Genomic DNA, 13,470 nt, shown 5'->3' on the forward strand with positions numbered 1-13,470 from the left:
AATTTTTGACACTTCCATAGATTTCAAACTGCAATAAACGAGTTGATAGATCAATAAAAGTTTGATGAAACCCGTCGTTCGACTTTACAGAATGATTAATAACTTGTTGAAAATGGAAAGGTCAATATTATACTCGTTACTGCTATTCATATTCCTCGATATCTATAAGAACTGTAATTATTTACCTATAATGCTGTCATTGATGATCTTCAACTTCAGATACTTCTTATGATATAAATGAAAACAAAAAAGCACATATATTTGAATAGATTTGGTTGGTTGATCAATTGGTGATTCTTTCATCAAGTACTGAAAAATTAAATTTGGTATCCAATGAAAATATTTGTTTGCTAAGTATTCATTACTGATGGTTAAATCCATATAATTGTGAAATTTCATCATTACAATACTTTTTTGAATTATTTTTGGATTTTTGTTATAATGGCATTATGATTTTATCACCTTCTATGTGAAAACTCACCTTATTAAGCTAAACATTTAGAGTCAACACAGTTTTCAGACAAATAATTTCGATTTTTGTTTCTTTTTTCTTGAAATCACCTTGAGCTCTGTGGTTGCCCAAACACGGAAAAACCTTTTCAATTGTGATGAATCCTAACGAGGAGTGTGGACAACCAGAATAAATCGTTTCCAACTACAGTTATTCAACCGAAAACTTGATTCAATCAAAGGTTATCTGCACAACATATTGGTATCATACCTAACCAACGGATGTCAAACAGTGAAATAGGACACAGCTGTAAAAAATTTTAACTGGCATTCCCCAAGGTTCTGTCCAAGTGCCTCTGCTTTTTATAATTCATATTAATGATATTTTAGACCACATTACTGGGATGAATCAAATATTTATGCTGTCGGTTCCAGTTTGTCTAGTAGTTGTCACAAATAGTGATAAGGTCAAAGGCAACAGAACTCTATTGAATAAGCAGAAAACGCGGATGATAATTTCTCCGACAAGAAGTGATTTTGTGTGTACCTCGATCAGTTTTCTAGTTCTCTATCAGCTGGGGTATCGAAATAGATCAACTCTGCACAAAGCTAGCATGTTCAAGATCAAATGAAGCTTATCTGCTTTCCACAGTGTGATGGAGTGAGTAGTATTGTGTGGGGACAATCTAGAAAACTACGAAATGTTCTTTTATAACAAAAAAGTTTTAAAACCATGTTTGGTCAACATTCCAAGAAAAACACTCTGATGCAAATTGATTGATCGATTGATACTGCGAGATCTAAGAAGTGTCTGAATCTAGAAGAAAATATGCTACACCTACACCTACTCACTAGATTCCTAACAGGGCATTACCACCTCAGGAAGAACCTCATGAGAATGAATGCAGCACAAAACGACGAATGCAGATTCTGTGGGGAATAGAAAGAAACTGCGAATTAGGTACCTGATGACGAAGTGCCTTGCCATCGCTACACAATTCAAAAAATTTTAAAGACAAGAGAATTGTGGAAGTAACTTCCTTGAAGCCATCCTATAGATACTGGAGTTCATGAGAACTCTGAAACTTGAGGGCGAGCTGTAGACGACCACTGACGAGAACAGGTCTGATGGGGCTACATTCCACAGAAAGTTATAAAGGAGAATTCTTGCAAGGATTTCCCTCTTTATTTTACATGTAATAAATAGTTTCATGAGCACAAGAACAAATTCTTCACCAACTCGTTGTTCCTACAATGCTCGTGACAAAGCAAACTTCAGCATTCTGTGTGCATGCAGAGCCAAATCATACCTTGCCCAATCTATACAACAAGTTTCCTGACAGCATGCAAAAATAATGCTTACTACTGGAGAAAACTCCCTTCGGACTGGATGATTTTCTGGTCTACTAAATTAATCCTAAAATGTTTGGAATTAATTGGTTTTATGCATATATGAATATCAATTGTAAAAATCAAGTTGCTGAAGAGTTAATTATGGCAGTTTTCAACGACCTTTCAATTTCGCGAGCTCCCAATGGACTCGCAAACACCACAGAAACAGTTGTAAATAATCTCAGGCAAATTTATTCGGCGGCCCTCAGCTTCCGTTATTGCAGACTTCCTGCACATTCCCCGCTCGCGGCGTCAATGCAAATGTATTGCAAATCTGACAGTCTGTTGGATTTGTAAGAGGGACGACGCTCTGAAGTGTCGAGGATTCGGGAAAGAGAGAGGCAGAAGCGAGCTCAGCAGATGAGCGCGATTAAGTTTCCGCAAATATGGATTCTCGCGGGATTAGATCCGATGTATCTGGATGCTGCGAGGCTGTTTCAAAACCTGATAGCGGCAGGGTGAAGGTTAGTCGTTTTATGATTGGATGAAATCAGTTCGATGATGAGAATTGGGATATTTGAGGAGTGTCTGATCGATTATCACGTGTACAGTGTGGTTTGAGAGGTTTTCCTGTACTACTGTTGAAAAGTGTTAATACATTGCATTCCCTGAAAATATTAATATCGTGAGCACCTCTCCATTTCTGTATGGTTTGATTCAACAGAAAGTGAAGGTGGTTGAGGACCTGGGAATATATCTGGATTTGAAGTAATCATTTGAACACCACATGGATAATGTTGATTCCTGAGAAAGTTTTTGATTGGCTTATACCTAGTAATTTCTTGGACGAATCCAACAAACGAAATAAAATTTCTCTATTTCAGTATCGTAATGAGTTCATTACAGTACTAAAACAATGCTGTAATGAACTCATTAAAGCACCGTTTTTAGTTATGTTTTTCGTTTAGTAAATAATAATAATAATAATAATAATAATAATAATAATATGGTTTATTCTGTAAGCTACAGGGTATAAACATATAATCACAGAGGCGTGAGCCTGTACGTGACTTCTAAATAAACAAAATATAATACAGTAGCCGGTATTCAAATAATTCCACAAATCAAAATCAATTTCTAATAACATATTTGAACTAAAAGATGAAAAAATCAACAAAAACTTAAGAGTACATCATCCACAGTACTGATCACTGATGAGTGCAAATCTTTTCTCACATACAATATATCACTAACACAAGTTCATTCCTTACTGCATGTCACGTCAATATATTTACATGGAGGAAGGTTGCCTTCGGTAAGTAAGTTATCCTTTTATCTTCTTCAGTAAAAATCATTGAATATGTTGTGAATTATTGGGGATTTATTATCGAATTGAAATATTTTTAACCCTTATCAATTACCCAATTTTTTAATTTTTTTCTCCTTTTAATAAGTTCTCCGATATTTTTCAGGTCCTTTGGAACAGCGGCATATATTCTTGGGGCTAGGTAGGCAAAGCATCTCTGGCCTATTCGTTTTTCTGCTCTTGGGGTGAGGTATTGATTTGTTTTGTTTCGTGTTTCATATTCACACTCAGTTAGTTGGAGTTGAATTTTTTGTTCACTTATGCCAATTAAAATCTGCAGAACAAATAATTGGTGAGGATTCATGACCCTGGAAACAGCAAACAATTCGTCTGATGGATATAGAAGAGGCTTTCCGTAGATGATTCGAAGCAACCATTTCTGGACCACCTCCACCCTCCTTACATGACAAGTATATGCTCCGCCCCAACCTATTATCCCATATCCTATTTGGGACTGACATAAAGCTGAGTATATCATCATTAAGCTCTTTGTATCCAAATACTTTTTCAGATATCTAAACTTGGTAAGTAAACATCTTAATTTGATCACCAAGATATCAATATGTTTACTCCATTTTAGATGTCGATCAATTGTAACTCCTAGATATTTTATGTTTTCAGCTTCGGGAATTGATGTTTCATTGTCAACTTCTAAATTGCCCATATGTGGAAGTCCTGATTGGTAAGCAGCAAATGGTAAGTATTTTGTTTTCTGCAAATTTACCGTTAATTTATTCTCTCTGAACCATTGCTTTATAATTGAAAGATCTCCTTCTGCTACTTGTTTCAGTCCTTTCCAAGTACTATTTTCGTACATTATGACAGTGTCATCTGCGAAACTGATAATCTCTCCTTTCCTTTTCATTAGTAATAGACTGTTCATATAAATAATGAACAAAATTGGTCCCAACACTGTCCCCTGTGGTACTCCATATTCAAAAGTTTTCCCTTCAATCGAATGTTGACCTATCTTCACAAATTGGGTTCTGTTTGACAAATAGCTCTTCATTAATTTATGTGCCTTACCCCGAAAGCCATTGAGATAGAGTTTTCGTAATAGTTTTTTGTGCGATATGGTGTCGAAGGCCTTTGCGAGGTCGACAAACACGCACAGACCCATCTTGTTTCCATCCAACCATTGGTAAATTTTCTCTACTACTTTTTTTATAGCATCCTGTGTAGATTTGCCTTTCCTGAAACCGTATTGATTATCAGACAAAATTCTATTCTTCTCCAAAAAATTAACAATACGCACTTTCAATAATTTTTCCAATATTTTAGACAAATTAGATGTTAAACAGATTGGTCTGTAATTTGATATAATGGTTTTATCTCCCGACTTGAACAATGGCTTGATCACACCCACCTTGAAAATGTTCGGAAATTCAGCCGTCTCAAAACATAGATTTGAAAGCAACACCATAGGTTCTACTATTTCATCTTGGATATTTTTTATGAGTTCAGTTCTAATACCGTCATTTCCCGGTGATCCACCATTTTTTAATTCTCTTATCATTTCTCTCACTTCATCTTTAGAAGTTGGAAACAGAAAAAGTGTGTTATCACAATAACGTTCTCCTTCTTCTCTTTCTAGAACTTCATCTATGTTTTCCGCTAGTCTTTTTCCTATTTCACTGAAATATGTTCCGAATTCCTCCACCATTTTTTCCTTTGATGTTAGTACTTGTCCATCAGAAGCTTTAACCGAAATTATTTCTGTTGCAGGCCTAGTTTTTCCGCAGAGATCATCTACATATAACCATAGAGATCTCGCCTTTGAAGTGTTCTCTGTTACGAAGCTATTCATATAATCTTTTTTTGCGGTTTTTATCAATTTCTGTAAAACATTTCGATACCTTGAATATTGAATCTTCAACCTCCCATTAAGTGGGTCTTTGATGGTTTTCTTATATAATCTATTTTTTTCATTTATTGCCTTCAAAAGACCTGGTGTAATCCAGTCCTTCTTAACTAATTTTTTACATGAAAATTTAATGCTTGTTGTATTTTTTTCTGTATAATAAGTTAATGAATCAATAAAAGCTTCTGCAAAAGAGTTTACATCTTTATTTTCAATCATTTTATCCCAATTTATTCTTCCAAGATCCTCTTTCAATCTGCCATAATCAACATAACTTTTATATTTTTGAGCTTTTTCTCCTTGGATTTTTTCAATATCTAGGCACAATAATATCGCACAGTGATCGGTAATATCTGAACGAAGAATGAATGCACTATTTTTATCTCCAGTGGGATCACGACGACCAAGAAAGATATGATCCAAACAACTACCACTGGAAGGTCTGGTTACATCATTAATATAAGAACATCATTACATCATTAATATAAGAAGAAGAAGTGGTTATCTACACTGACTTCCGATCCTAGAAAATTTCAACAAACGTCAATTATCGTAAGTAATTGCACAAGTGCATCAAAATAACCGATAATTTTGCATGACAGCGTGTTGTCATAAAAATTGCATGAGTTCATGAGCCCTCCACCTTCGGTGTCGGGCTCTTTCTCCAAAAATGAAAATGACCGAATGCAGTTTTTCAAAGAAAACACGCTGCAATGCGAAATTATCCGGTTATTTTGATGCACGAGTGTAATTCGGGGGAATATTTCCCGAATAAACTGTTACATTACTTGTCAAACTGATTTAGAACGGAATTGCCATAGATTCGAACTGTGTAAGTTGCATGGAAATTATGCATCTATGAACAGAACAATTATCGCAGTGCACTTTCGCTTTCTACAATGCAATTATCGCTGTAATTTTCGATAATTGTTCTCCATATACATAGAATTTTCGACAGGAGGGAAATATTCAATATTTCAATTTGGTTATAATAAAATGATTTGCAATATTATTCTCAATTTCTCTTAATTCTGGTGGTGTTGAATCGATTTCGTCAGACATAATTCACGAATATAATGTAACAGTCACACCAATTGCCAATATACAATACAAAAGTCACTAGGATGTGAAATCTGAATTTCTCATTGTATTTCGACAATATTTCAAGAAACTTTACTTCTTTGTCGCTTGTTTTCGAATTTCGAATTCATGTTGGAATAGAATCCCATTCTGTAACTTGTTTCAGAATATACTATTAGCACCCCGAATCAAACACAGATTGAACCCAGTCTTAATGGATTAATTATCTCTCTATATTTAACTAGAAGAGATTTCGATCACGTTACACAACCCAAGCCCAGCTCAGGTGTGTGATACAAATTTGCATTTTTATTTTGTGTGGGACTGAATATATATCTAGAAAACTCAGTTCTGTATATATACGAGTCAACAGCCAAGGGTACGAAAAATGTTGTCGGTTTTGTTAACATTATCGACGGCCTGCTTGGGTTACTATTGATGTGTAGGGTTAAGAACAGAAGATCCATGTAGTCACAGTTCCCGGAAGGCTGACCACGCCGCAACGACCCCGATTCAATCAATAATCTATCTATATATCTATTCCAATAACTAAAATCACCTTATCACAGCCACTCAACCGTCAAAGCTTCAATATATCATCACGGACGCCAAAAAGTATGTAATATATACGGACGCGGCAATACCGGAACCGAACAAACTCTTCCCCGATTATTCACTTGTGTCTGTCCCGTCGGTAAGCTCGCGGGGGTGGCAGAGGCAGGCCAGATCGTATCGATTCGTCCGCTCCTCCACCGGCGGTGTCATTCGCAGGTGTTTCGGCTTAATTCCAGAAATAACATTCGCGAAACAAATCCAGGTCGTGAGGCAAGCGGGAAGAGTTGCCAGGGCCGTTCCCCCAACATCTAGCAAACTAGGAACAAACTTATAACTTGTACCCCCGGTAAATTTTCTGATGACTGCCACTGAAATGGCGCCGTGGGCGGAAACGGGCGTCTTTTATCGGATTACGGCAAGTTGGAGAATGCACTTGACGATTAACTCGTACTTTCTAGTGTCTGAATATACGCGATACCCGCCTATCCTATTGTTAGATTAAATTCAAGATCGTTGTAGGTGAAATTGTAGCAGGAAGTCATAGAGGCACGGCTAACAAAAACTGCAAGTTCTGAAATTATAAACTGACTAACAGAGAAACTGGAACATCCGGAAGGATCTGTTTAAATTTAATTTTGTTTTTCAATAAAACATATCAAGAAGTAAATGATTCAAATTCGGAAAATTCGGAAATTTTTTGATAAATTTGTTAATAAAGTGTTTGTTCATTGCAATTGTCTATACACTCCCCAACACGTCTAGGCATTGATGCAATAAGATGGTCTATTTCTTCTTGAGGGATGCTATTCCAAGCTACCTGTACTTCATGTCTTCTCTTCTTCTTCTTCTTCTTCCTCTTTTATTTAGGTCGTAACCTGTTCTTCTTCACGGTGTCTCTACCGAGGTGGATACCCAGCTCTCCAGCAACCTTTTTCTCGGTCTTCCTATGTCTCTCCTTCCAGTGCTATCTTTATTAGTCTTTCATAGCCCGCTCTACCAATATGATCATTTCATTCTCTGCGTCTCTTCCTGACGAATTTCCCGATGTCCACCACTCCACATTCTTCCCTTATCGCCGAGTTCCTTCTGCGATCTGTTCTGGTTTTCTCAACTATATTCCTCAGTGTGCTCATTTTGGCCGTACGTAATAGTTGTATAGTCAGTCCTACTCGTGTCAGCTCGTATCTCCGCAGCGTAAGTCGATACGGGCCTTACCATCTTTTTATAGATCTTAACTTAACTCTCTGTCCTAAGGTATTTATTTTTCCATGTTACGTCTCTCAGATATCCAGATATGCGTGCTCCCTTCATAACCTTTTGCCTGACTTCTTTATAGTTATTTCCATCGCTCGTTATTTCTACACCTAGGTACTTGATGTTCATTACCTGCTCTATGATCTTATCGTCCACCACCAACTTAAACCTAATGGGATCTTTCGATATCACCAAAGATTTTGTTTTTTCCGTTCATGTCTCAGAGCCGCCAAAGTCCGTAGGGGCTGAGGTGAATTTCCAAGTCTTCCACCCATGATATCCCAAACATGCTTTCTGGGCGGAGGATCGGAAGATCTGGGCGGCCATTGCAAAAGAATCACATGGGTGGTTTAGAAAAAGTTCAAACTAACTCTGGCAACATGAGGTCGGGCATTATCTTGCTGAAATATAGGATTCTTGAGCCATTTAAGTTAAGGGAGAACTTATGGCACCACTATTTTTGTAGGTCACGCAGCGCTGTCATGTTACCTCACATAAAGACTAAAGGTGACCTACTTGCTTGTGCAATAGCAACCCATACCATAACGTCTACTGTCCGGTGTACATAATGCTCAACATCAAATTGAGGTTCACGTCTTTATCCCCGACGTCGTCTAACCCTTCTCCGGCCACTATGTGCACCCAAGGAGAATCGAAATTCATCAGAAAAGACGACCTGATGCCATTTCACATTCCAATATTGACGTTCTCTGCAAGACTGTAATAGTTGCGTGCGATGCTCAACCGTCAGAGGTAACACAAGATGGGGTCGATAATACTGCAGTCCAAAAGACCTCATCTGACTGTAAACCATTCGGACAGTTACAGGATGGCCTTGTTGTCCTAACCACTCATCAGCCAAAGATTGAGTTGGCGAAAATCGATCTCTAATGGCCATAGGTCTTAGATGTCGATCAAGAACTTCATTTATGCCCCTTCGACGTCCACTGCCTACTCTTCTTAGATATTGGGCATTATCAAACCACGCTTAACAACATCTCATAACAGTAGTTGGATTTCTGTTCGAACGGTTAGCGATTTCTCGAAATGACAATCTCGATTCCCGTAAACCAATAGCTTGACCTCTTTTAAATTCACTTTGCTGGCGATAAATTCCGCGTGACTATAAGGTCACGTTGCAAGGAAACCCGTCTTAAATCTTCTCGGAAGTTTTTGAAGAAGAGAAGAAAAATGAAATTGTTTCAATACTTGCAACTTTCAACTAGCGCAGTATCCGTATATTCACTTTGCAATCTACAAATATTAACCTGAACAATTCAGTTGATTGAATTAGCTAATACCTTTTGCTGAATGCAAAAAAAACTCTTGATTGCTAAAATAAAAAAATATATATTTCCAACATGAAAAAGCTATTTTCAAACTGAACGTTTGGAAATATATATAATACATTTCCACAATACATCTCCACAATTCATTGGCACATCTTGGAACCGATACGCCCAATCACACCCTGGAAGATCGAATCTAGAAAACATTCTCAAGCATCCGAAGAGACAAAGCCGGTAAAATGCAAAAGTGCTATAGATAAGGATCCGAATTTACATCACCTGCCCCCAGATGCTCTGGAGAATACAAACAGAGCTATATTCGGCACAGAAGATGAATGAGTTCAAGAACTTCCAAATAATCAAATAAGAGCTGATTTATATCTTTCTCTGCCGAAGGATTCCCTAGCGGAAAACAGATGTCGCTCCAGGAGAAAGTAGTACGGATCGAGTTGGCTTTGATTAGGGTTATTGTTGTAACTTGTCGCAGTTCTGCGAAACAGCACAGAGACCTCTGTCGGTTCCAAAATTCATGAGAATGGAGATTGAAACGCAGTATGAATAGAGATACCGCAGTAGAGAGGCTGTATTATGAATAAATCAGGTGTTTATTTGGGATTTTCGTGGTTTGGCGATAGAACGTTTAGTCCTTTCATGCAGCAGACTGTCAATTTGGGAAATGAGTCCTTATTGCCGTTTATTTGTGTTTCGTGGAATGTGGAAGTTTCCATCTGAATATTAAAATGTTTTCGTCCATTCAGGGTGGAGTACAGACGAATTCACTCCAGCAGTTTTGTTGAAGTTGTTCCTTACTGCAAGGAAACCAACGTTAACGTTGAGTATTTCTATTAATTTTCACTTCGTTGAAATAATTCTCACTTATAATTAGACGAAAGTTTTTTTTGTTGAATTGAATCACTGCAATTAGAATTTTGTAACCTAACAAGACGAAAAAAATTAGTCCTGACAAAATAAAGAGCCTCTAAGTATGACGAGTGATTTTTGTCTAGTAGAATTTGTGAGTTACGTTACCACAACACTCGAATTAAAAAGGCAAATTTTTTTATTGCAAAAAATATTGAATATGATTTGGTGCGACAATTTAGTGAAACCGACGATGCAGACCTACTAGAGTGAGATGCATTTTAATGTTACGTTCTGTTTTGTCTCATGTACTACCACTAGAGACAAATTTCACCAACTTAAATACCATTTCCAGTAGTAGTCGACATGACAAGATCAAGATAAAGTTAGTCGAAAAGTTAGATGAAAACGACAATGCTAGGGAAAAATAAGTTTTGAAGTATTATATTCAAATAAAGGATATATTAAGATTACTTTGCAATGTAAAAATTAAAATTTTTGTAGTGAATTATCACTCTCGAGAACACCATAAGGAAATTGGAAATCGATCTGATCCAGATTATATTTTTGAGAATTTTGATAGGTAGAAAATATATGAATATCCTTTCAAATATTTTGAATTAGTTTTAAATTACGTTCTGCACATATTTTTTTTTCCATTTCGATATGTAGTCAAAAAAAGGATCGTCAGTTACATTTGGATTTGCTTATCTTTTCTCCATGATTTCAAGGTAAAATCAAACGAGATATAAATCTTTATTTCCTTTATTTTTCAACAAACATTTATTATTCCATAATTTTTTCAAACAACCTCAAGAAATGTTGGAGAATATTGTCAAGAACCGACAGCAGATATGTACTTACTGTGTTTAAATGAAGCATAATTATTGTTTTATGAAGTAAAGAGTTGTAAAAGTAGATGTATGAGATTAAGATAGCGTTAGTATAGTCAGATAGGTAGAAATTGGTAGAGTTAAGGTAGTTACTTTTAATATAGGAATAGATAGGATTGAATATTCAGCTGTAGAAGTACACATTCATATAGGGTTGAGTTGAATTTTCTTAATAACGTCCTCCTTTCCTTGGTTCATAATAATTAGCAGACAAAAAACAAGTCACTATATTAAGTAATTTAGTATATTTAGTAATTCAAATAATAAGTTTATAAGGCTATCAAATTACCAAGCGTTCTTGTTAGTTCTTCTGTGGATAACAAGAATCTACCCCTTGAAGCTAGATGGTCAAGATTCGTCAACCGGATTTATATGATCATCAAATTTTCTCATTCCACTCGTAAACTGCAATTATGCATCATAACTTTCCATTCGTGATCTGCAACAGTAACTCTCATTTCTCATTTCAGAGACCATTATCCAACTCTTATTCGTTTTATGCTTGTAGATGTGTAAATTCCGTCCATTGTTGTCGGATCGGGATCTGAAGTGTTGAAACCTCCCTTCCATTATTGGTTCCAGCAAGGATTTCACCATAATGGAACGCAGTGTTCCCAAAATCGAAAACGTCGAGGAGGCAGAGGTCGCTTCTATTGTAAACTTGTGTACGGATGTCATTTTCGGTTATTGTTCCTAACAGGATGGAATGATGAGCCCTGGTTTGGTTCTCATTATCATCTAAGTGCTACCTTATTCCCTCCTCTCTGTCTCTCACTCATAATGGGGGTATTGTAGGGTTTCTCTTCCGAAGCTCGTTATCTGAGAAAGAATCCGGCCACCAGGTCCTGGAGTGAAATATTCGAGAAGATGAGGAGATTTGTATTCGTCGTGTATATTCAATTATGGAAGGATAGGAAGAAATGGCTAAATATTTACATTGGTTCCAAGACGAACTCAATAACTCTTTTTAGACTGAATGAAATTCAAGTTTGTGACTTGTGAACTTGTTCATTTCAGCAGAATGCAAGGTATAATGATTTTATCGTATCATTTATTATTATGTTTCTACTTCATTCATAAATATGAGGAACATAATATTGAAGAGAACGAAAAAATTCTTCAGTTTCTAATGATCAATTCGTTACCAATTCATAATACTATAGTTTACAACGTATAAATGCGGATTATTTTTTATTATTACCAAGAATTTCAATCTATTGTCCATTCATACCTTTGTAATTCACTCACCATCCGTGACTTCCAAGCTGGAACTCTCCACGTGATTCTTCAAATTATCTGATGATTGATCTTGTTTCAACACACTAGTCTTAGGAAAATTTCTTATCGAAACTTCTTCTATCTGGATTTTCTGCGCATTCACAATTTTTTCGTAAGATTTTTTTCTAGATATCCTTTGGCAACCTAACTTGAGTCCCATCCTCTCAGCTCTTGCAGATCTATAGTATCTCCATCAGCGCGGTCAAAAAAATATCGCTGACTATCTTCTTGTTAAGGGTGTTTTTTTAGAGCTATAGAACTTTAAATTGCAATAAAACAATAGCCCCACAGAAAGTAGTCTAGCGGTGTTAAATCACAAGATCTTCGAGGCCAATTCACAGGTCCAAAACGTGAAATTAGGCGGTCACCAAACGTGTCATTAGGCGGTCACCAAACGTGTCTTTCAATAAATCGATTGTGGCACGAACTGTGTAACATGTTGCGCCGTCTTGTTGAAACCACAGCTCCTGGACATCATGGTTGTTCAATTCAGAATGAAAAATCATGGCTCTATACCGATCACCATTGACTGTTATGTTCTGGCCATCATCGTTTTTGAAGAAGTACGGACCAATGATTCCACCAGCCCATAAAGCGCACCAAACAGTCAGTTTTTCTGGATGTAACGGTGTTTCGACATACACTTGAGGATTAGCTTCACTCCAAATGCGGCAGTTTTGTTTGTTGACGTAGCCATTCAACCAGAAGTGCGCTTCATCGCTAATGGACGTAGTGCGCGATACGTATTCCGTACAGAACCATTATTTTCGAAATAAAATTGCACTATTTGCAAGCGTTGTTCAGGCGTGAGTCTATTCACGATGAATTGCCAAACCAAACTGAGAATAAATCACTCAACAGGTGTTGAATCGGTCGCCATCTTGAACAGTCATGCCAACTTAAAGTTATATAGCTCGAAAAAAAACACCCGTTACAATAGCCGGTGTAGAAGTTTCGATTTTTGTCAATTGAAATAGCTAGCAATATTCTCAGGTAATTTAGAAAAACCTTTTATCTAGGATACACACTATAGCCTCAGCGTGGGAGAGAAATACCCTATAATAGTTTTATATGGTCTCCAAGGGTTTAATTGGCGCATGAACGAATTAACGCTCAAAATTACCTCATTTTTACGACATTCTGCTTGATTTTTCTATAGTTCTGGTTACGCTATACAGTATCCATTTTTCACAGAGCTTGGAATACTTATTGAATACATACGCGCAAAATCTCAAAACGATCGAAATATTC

At 36.7% G+C, this 13,470-nt stretch overlaps 1 protein-coding gene and 1 long non-coding RNA gene across 14 annotated transcripts in view; one reads left to right on the forward strand and one right to left on the reverse strand.

Annotated features, from left to right (window-relative positions):
• The window catches only part of LOC123680809 (disintegrin and metalloproteinase domain-containing protein 11), a 656,359-nt gene that overhangs the window by 432,199 nt on the left and 210,690 nt on the right, over nucleotides 1-13,470 (reverse strand). The window lies entirely within an intron of this gene.
• On the forward strand, nucleotides 2,888-5,457 carry LOC123680815. Of its 2 annotated transcripts, XR_006747571.1 has the most exons (4): nucleotides 2,888-3,097; nucleotides 3,255-3,333; nucleotides 3,429-3,844; nucleotides 4,874-5,457. It is a non-coding gene; the product is annotated as an uncharacterized LOC123680815 (long non-coding RNA). The 2 variants fall into 2 exon arrangements; XR_006747570.1 differs by having other exon boundaries at nucleotides 3,255-3,844.

This window comes from Harmonia axyridis, chromosome 5, assembly GCF_914767665.1.
Source record: "Harmonia axyridis chromosome 5, icHarAxyr1.1, whole genome shotgun sequence".
NCBI classification, from domain to species: domain Eukaryota; kingdom Metazoa; phylum Arthropoda; class Insecta; order Coleoptera; family Coccinellidae; genus Harmonia; species Harmonia axyridis.